Source organism: Protopterus annectens, chromosome 4.part1, assembly GCF_019279795.1.
Source record: "Protopterus annectens isolate FY-2018-M chromosome 4.part1, PAN1.0, whole genome shotgun sequence".
In the NCBI taxonomy this organism is placed as follows: Eukaryota; Metazoa; Chordata; order Ceratodontiformes; family Protopteridae; genus Protopterus; species Protopterus annectens.
Genome location: NC_056734.1, coordinates 541,545,008 through 541,551,742, shown reverse-complemented (window position 1 = coordinate 541,551,742; position 6,735 = coordinate 541,545,008). Strand labels below are relative to the sequence as shown.

Sequence of the window (6,735 nt, the reverse complement as noted above, 5' to 3'; positions counted from 1 at the left end):
TCGCAGTGTTGGGTGGTAGGAGAAGGCTGTCTGTGTACATGAGGCAACTGCTGCATTGCCCCAAGATGCCCAGATTCATCAGGTGGACAGGAGTAAACACCTGGCGCTGACCTTTAGACATGCCTCAATAGGTGCTTATTTATTAAGCACTAAAAACTGTTTTCCTTTAGACAAGTGAGGAAAGTTGAGTGCTGGAGTAATTTGTAGCTTATTTAGTGTTTACGAGTTCTGAACAAGTGCTGAGCTCAAAGAAACAGATTTGAGTTGTTGTTTGTCCTTCGGCTTTTTCCGGTTAGGGGTCGCCACAGCGGAATTCTGGCCCGCTAATGATTGGCAGTTGGTTTTTATGGTGTGGAGTTGCCAGCCGAACCTTCAACGAAGGCACGCTCGTTCAACGCATGTCTTTAGAAAGCCCACTCGACCCCGGGGAGGACATGCAGACTCCACACAGAAGGCACTCCCAACCCAAGCAGAGAATCGAATAAGAGAACCTCTTTGCTGTGAAGCAGCAATGCTACCGCTGCACCACCGCGGAAGTCAAAGAAACAGATTTGAGTGCTAAAACTAAAAATCTGTCAAGTTGCAAGGGAAATTTTGAAGAGCAGACTTTATGGCACCAGGAATAGTTTAACCCTAGATTTGCGGGGGGGGGGGGGGCTCAGGAGCTTACAAACAGTCCTGGATACAGCAAACCTGAGAAACAACTTGATTGTTATATTCTATATTTTCATTCCTGTATCTCCATTTTGTGTATCTGTACGGTCTCTTTAAATTAATAACTTCAATTAATTAGGTAATTAAACACCAGCCAATAACACTGTTTTAGAAGTTGTATAAATACTGAAAACTGTGGTAAGACACGGATTCTGATGAAGTCTCCTGATTGGAGATGAAAATGCTAAATCAGTGAAATTAAGTTTTATATTGTTCTTTATTTTTTGTGTTTTTAGCCTTTGGGCTTTTTCAATAAATAGTTTTTGACAGACCACCTTGGGATCTCGATCTTTTTGGACATTTCCAGTCTAGGAATACTTAAAGATAGCCTTCATTGTACCGGAGCAGTGTCCTGTACTTCGTGGGTTACCTGTATCTGGACTAGACTTGTTACAGGAAAGGGGGGAAACAAGCTTATATTTTATTTCAGTAAAGTGGAAAGGGAGAAAGCTGGAACAGTAGTTAATTCACGGTTAAGAATCTGAGTGGGTTGGCATTCACAAATGTCCTCTATTAGATTGAATGAACTAATGATATTAGACTGGGAGGAGTGTCACAGATCACATATACAGTATGGGCGGGAAACTGCAAAGCCACCACGTATAAAACCACAACACTAGGGAGGGTGGGTGGGAAACTATTACAGCTCCTAGCTGGTGCCACTAAATGAACTATTAGCTGTAGCCACTAAATGAACTATTAGCTGTAGCCACTAAATGAACTATTACAGCTCCTAGATGTAACCACTAAATGAACTATGACAGCTCCTAGCTGTAACCACTAAATGAATTACAGCTCCTACCTGTAGCCACTAAATGAACAATTAGCTGTAGCCACTAAATGAACTATTAGATGTAGCCACTAAATTAACTATTAGATGTAGCCACTAAATTAACTATAGCCACTAAATGAAAGTTTTAAACAGATCAAGGGGCAAGCAGAGTCTAGAGAATGCTTTTAACTGCAAACAGACTAGAACGCAGAAACCTCAAAAAAAAAATCAAAAATGCACAGAAAAGCTCGGATGGAGCACTCACATATAGAAAATACAACTCTCAGTACGAAAAAGTAGTTTACAGTTAAGTAATTCAGTAATCATGCAATTAGAGTAATGAAACAGTAACTAGCAATGAAAAATACAGTTAAAACAGTATATAACCGTACATAAATGCAGTGAAACAGTAAAAAAAAAAAAAAAAGCTTTATAACAGTGCAAAATATAGTAGATTAACTATATAGCACAATTATAAGCGTTTCAGAAGTGCAGTTCAATGAAATAAGTGTAAGAAATAACTTACCCTGCGCTCTTGGAATCTTGAGGAATTTCTGCGTAGTTTCAGTAATGAATTACCATCCACAGCCTGATAAATATACATATATATATATATATATATATATATATATATATATATATACACACACACACACACACACACACACAAAACTTGACCTACTTGGAAAAGCATCAGAGAATGTCATTAAATTCTGTTTCTAACAGGTTAATCATAGGTAACCTCCAACGAGTTTATGAGGCAATGCCATATCAGTTTGTAAATGAAGCAGCTAATATCAGATCACAGAAGCCTAACAGCAAAATACCAAAAAAAAAAAAAAAGAAGGAAAAAAAAGAAAATGACAGATACATGACAACACCTTTAAAGGTTCGACTTCTTTCTGTCAAAATAAGATACATACTTTCTTCAAAAATAACCTTAATATTTATTAGGAATAAAAACTATAAACATGGGGTTACTGAAATCAAGCTTCCTAAAGGTCAGTAGGGTGTAAACTTGACAGCAAGACCTACAATGCATTTACCATGATTATCTCCAAAATTTCAATGTATGTTTTTTTTTAAAGATCTACTTTGCATTAAAATCCAAACTTCATACACATAAACCCATCCTAAAATCTCTCTACTACATTAGTTCACATTTCAGGATCTGCCCTACTTTTTCAAAAATCCATGATTATTCATGTATGTATTATCAACTCAGTATCTGCGTGGAAAAAGGAGAGTTTGAATGTTCCAGCAATTCACAATAGTGAAAACGTCTTTAAAGTAAAATGTTTTTACCCATTTTTGTATCACCAACACCACTTCAGTGCTCTAACAGATTTGAATTGCAATGGTTTGCATCTGCTCCCATCAAACAGCATAAATAAAGTAAAATAAATAAGTAAATAAATAAATAAATACTACAGACCTAGACAGACACCTGCAGAAAACCAGGTTACACAGTTAAAGTATTTTAAATGTGGTATGTTAAACAAAACATACTTGGTATGCCCCACAAAAAATTGGGGTACACTATCTCAAGCTACACAGACCACATATGCAAAGTATGACATGACTAAGAAAATAAAAACACAAAAACTTAAAATACCCACACGTTTAAAATACCGGAGTGTATTCCATATACAAGAGTTACCCGCTCTCTTCTCATACTGGGTCAATAAACTGTGATAATTATGTGCAAAAAAAAAAAACTGTCCAAACAAAGACTATACTTTAACTTGAAATATAAGCAATACTACACAAAGACTAGAAAAATGCACTAATAAAACACTAAATGCCCAAGCCAATGTTTCAACATCGTAAAAATAATGCAAACTCTAAATATACTACATGCTAGCACAGCTCTGTACCACACAGAAATGCAGGCCTGACTATAACCAAGATAACCAGTGTTCAAACAGCAGCATAGTTACTGTTGAAGCTAAGCAGATGATAGGCATGTGAAGCTTATGCCATCTTACTCATACTGGAGGGGGGCCGTGGCTTCTAGCTGAAAAGGATTATATCTTGGTCATGATATGGGTGTTAACTTCAGCCAATGGAAGGGGGGGTTAAGACACAGCAAATTCCTTCATTGTCAGGATATCGGCAAGACCAAAAATCACTTCCATGGTTGCCTGGAAGACAGTCACTCTAGTTAGCTCTTACTTTTACTGGAAGATACCAAGGACGAAAAAAAAGAAACAAAAAAAATTACATGTTCATCATACAAAGATGACACCATTAACATGATGTAAACTAATGTCTTTCAAACCTTTAAGCAACACTTTTTTGGGGGTAACCATTTGAAATGTCAGGACCTGCTACAGAGTCCCCAAAACACAGGCTGAATGGCTAAAAGAAGGACTTGCATATACTAAGTCTAAGATGGCCATTTCCTGGAATACTCCTTTTTCATTGAGGTATGGCACTTTTGGAGTTTGTACACATGTATATATAAGTTTTGGGGTTTGGCCCTCTACATCCAGGGGGCAGAGAGGGCTTGCCATCTTGCAAACAAGAAGTTTAAAGAAGACTGATGCTCGAGATTCCTTCTCTTGGAATTTTTTTTAACTGCTTGTCTGCACTTAGCATTTCAAGTGCCTACATTTCAATAGGGAGACTTTTTTTTGGTCGATTTTTGAGCCAAAAGAAAAGTTATTTCAGACAGCTCACTAATCCCTGAAAAGACTACCTCAGTATTGTACATCTTACTTCAAACTTAAATCAGATAAGCTATGACATCATTATCTGCACTAGTCATTATAAAATTACAACGGTAATCTGCACAACTTACCAGTACACTGAATATCCTACTCCCCTTTAAGACCGCTGGTTCAACTCTGTATCCAAACAAGAGTGCTTAAAGTTTTCAATATAATGGAAAAACCTATAAATCAAATTAGAGTGGTATTATTTTTTTGTTCATTCAATACATTTAAATAAAGGTTATTTCCCCCTTGTCAGATTTCCATAATCATTGTAGACAACCAGTTTTTCCAAGTTTCTTGCATACAGTGTTGAAAGTGAAGTTTTGTATATATACACAAGTAGGTTGCAGAAATGAAATGATCTTCAGTGTTCTACAAGAATTAAGTACCAGACACAGACTCATTTACACCAGCTAAGTTATAAAAGCAGTTTATCACATCTTAGCACGTGTTTGATGTCCAAATACATTTAAGATTTTGCCCATATGCTTCATTTTATTAAATCTTAAGTACAAAGAAACTACTGCTGCCTTTGAAGAGTTACCAGTTAAATTGGTTATATCATACCACCACCAGTGTGGAGCAAGTGAGTTATATTTGCAGCTTCAGCACTTTAAGTTCTTTTGGTGAATCAACATGATTCCCTATCATCTCTCACACAGGTCAGTGATGTGTTGTAATGAAGGTACAAAAAGGATATGTAGGCCAAGCCTTACCTAAAACCATCAGTCCTTCCAAGTACAGTTCAGTTTAACCTCATGAAATTACACTTCGCATAGCAGTGAGGAATGTCAAAGTGCCCAATGGAAAATGTCAGTTTCTAACATATGGCAAAGCCAGTACATAACCTTTCCAGCTATACTGTTAAGGAAAGATTTGCAGAGAATAAGCACAGTTTCTTATACTCAGCTAGTGTTAATCTGACAGCACAAACACTGAAAAAATTTTATATGTATGACTTACTACTGAAAAATATGCAGTATAAAATACTGTCAGGGAAATAGCACCTGTTCTGTGAGGAGTCAAACTCATATTTTGGTTTATGTACATACTACAGAAATATGGGAAAGATTAGCAGTGTTACAACTCGTAAGTGAACATCTGTTCCCCACAACTCCAGGAACCAGAGCTCAGTCCTGATATACAGTCGATGTTTGTGGATTCTGTACGTTTTCCCGGTCTCTGCATGGGTTTTCTCTAAGTACTTCAGTTTTCTTCTACCTCTCAAAAGGCGTGCAAGCTTCACTAGCTACTGTCTATATATTGCTCTTGTGGCCCATTGTTGCATCTGAAAACAGTCCATGATTATTACCATTTCATTTATCCAGTTAAACTGGTAACTTAAAAAAATAAAGTGTAGCATTTTAACAAATAAATGAGACACTACTGAAGATCAGTTGTATAACATAGAAAAGCCACCAAAGCGGCATCTAAAAATACAACATGGTAAAATCGACAGAAACTAGTAAACCTGCACCATTAAGCAAGGGGAAAAAAAAGATGGTCTCTTTCTTCAATGCCACATGTGGAACATTTTAACAGCTAGTTCCGAGTGCAGGCTACTTGAAGAAATGTGACAAAGGGTTCAGGGCCCAGAATTAACCAGTCATGTATGCTACGTGGCAGAACAGCTCTCTTCACAAGTCATGTCATGTGTGTGCAGCTATCTGAACAAGACATGACAAAGACACTAAATACCTCATACATTCATTTTATTCTGTAGTACAAGTGTCTAGCAATTCTCCTGCTGAGTAGCGTCTGACACTGTACATGTCAGTGAAAAGGCAACCTGAGCATATGAAGAGTGCGAAATCCAACTAGTCTGCCTACCTCCCTACCTGCTCTATACACTAAAGATCCTAGTTAATCCATTAACCTGCTCTTCAAATCACACATGCTTCAAGACATCTCCCCAGACTACTCTGCCAGCAATTTTCAAATGATGTCTTTATGTTTCTGGGTGCAAAAAATAACTCACTAATATTTAGAACAAGCAAAATCCAACTCTTGGAGGGAGACAGTACAGTCAATATACACAACACAGCCTTGCCTCCTTTCATATGTCCTACTATACTACTTTAGGTGCAAGTTTTACAGTAAACATATACCTTTCAACTGTCCCTGATTTTACACGACGCCCCTGACACGCACATGTTTTTGCCCATCCCTAAACATGTGTGCTTTTTCTGGTAAATTACTGAAAATTAAACTTAATACTACTTACTGTGCAGAAAATACATGTTGACTCAAACTATAATCATATACACATCATAATGCTAAATTCTTTCATTCCAGTTCACTGGATCCCACTAGTGGGTCTTAGAGTCGCTTGCCTTATATAATCCGGCATCACTAATGCTCCAGCCTCGACTTCCTATACACCCCCCCCCCCCAATCCTCCCATATAGCTAACCTCTTCAGATCGATTTTACTGTATGTCAGCAATAAAGGAGAGGGGTCATAACAGAGAAAAGCCTTTACACCGCCATTCATGTACCTGGTCAGTGACAATTTGGAAGCGGGTGGGGTTGA

General features: G+C 37.5%; 1 long non-coding RNA gene across 1 annotated transcript in view; it reads right to left on the bottom strand.

Annotated features, from left to right (window-relative positions):
• Window positions 1–4,285: 4,285 nt before the first annotated feature.
• LOC122800952 overlaps window positions 4,286–6,735 on the bottom strand; it is a 917,013-nt gene continuing 914,563 nt past the window's right edge. Inside the window, exon 4 of the long non-coding RNA XR_006364660.1 lies at window positions 4,286–4,382. This is a non-coding gene — a long non-coding RNA (uncharacterized LOC122800952). The remainder of the gene's footprint in view (window positions 4,383–6,735) is intronic.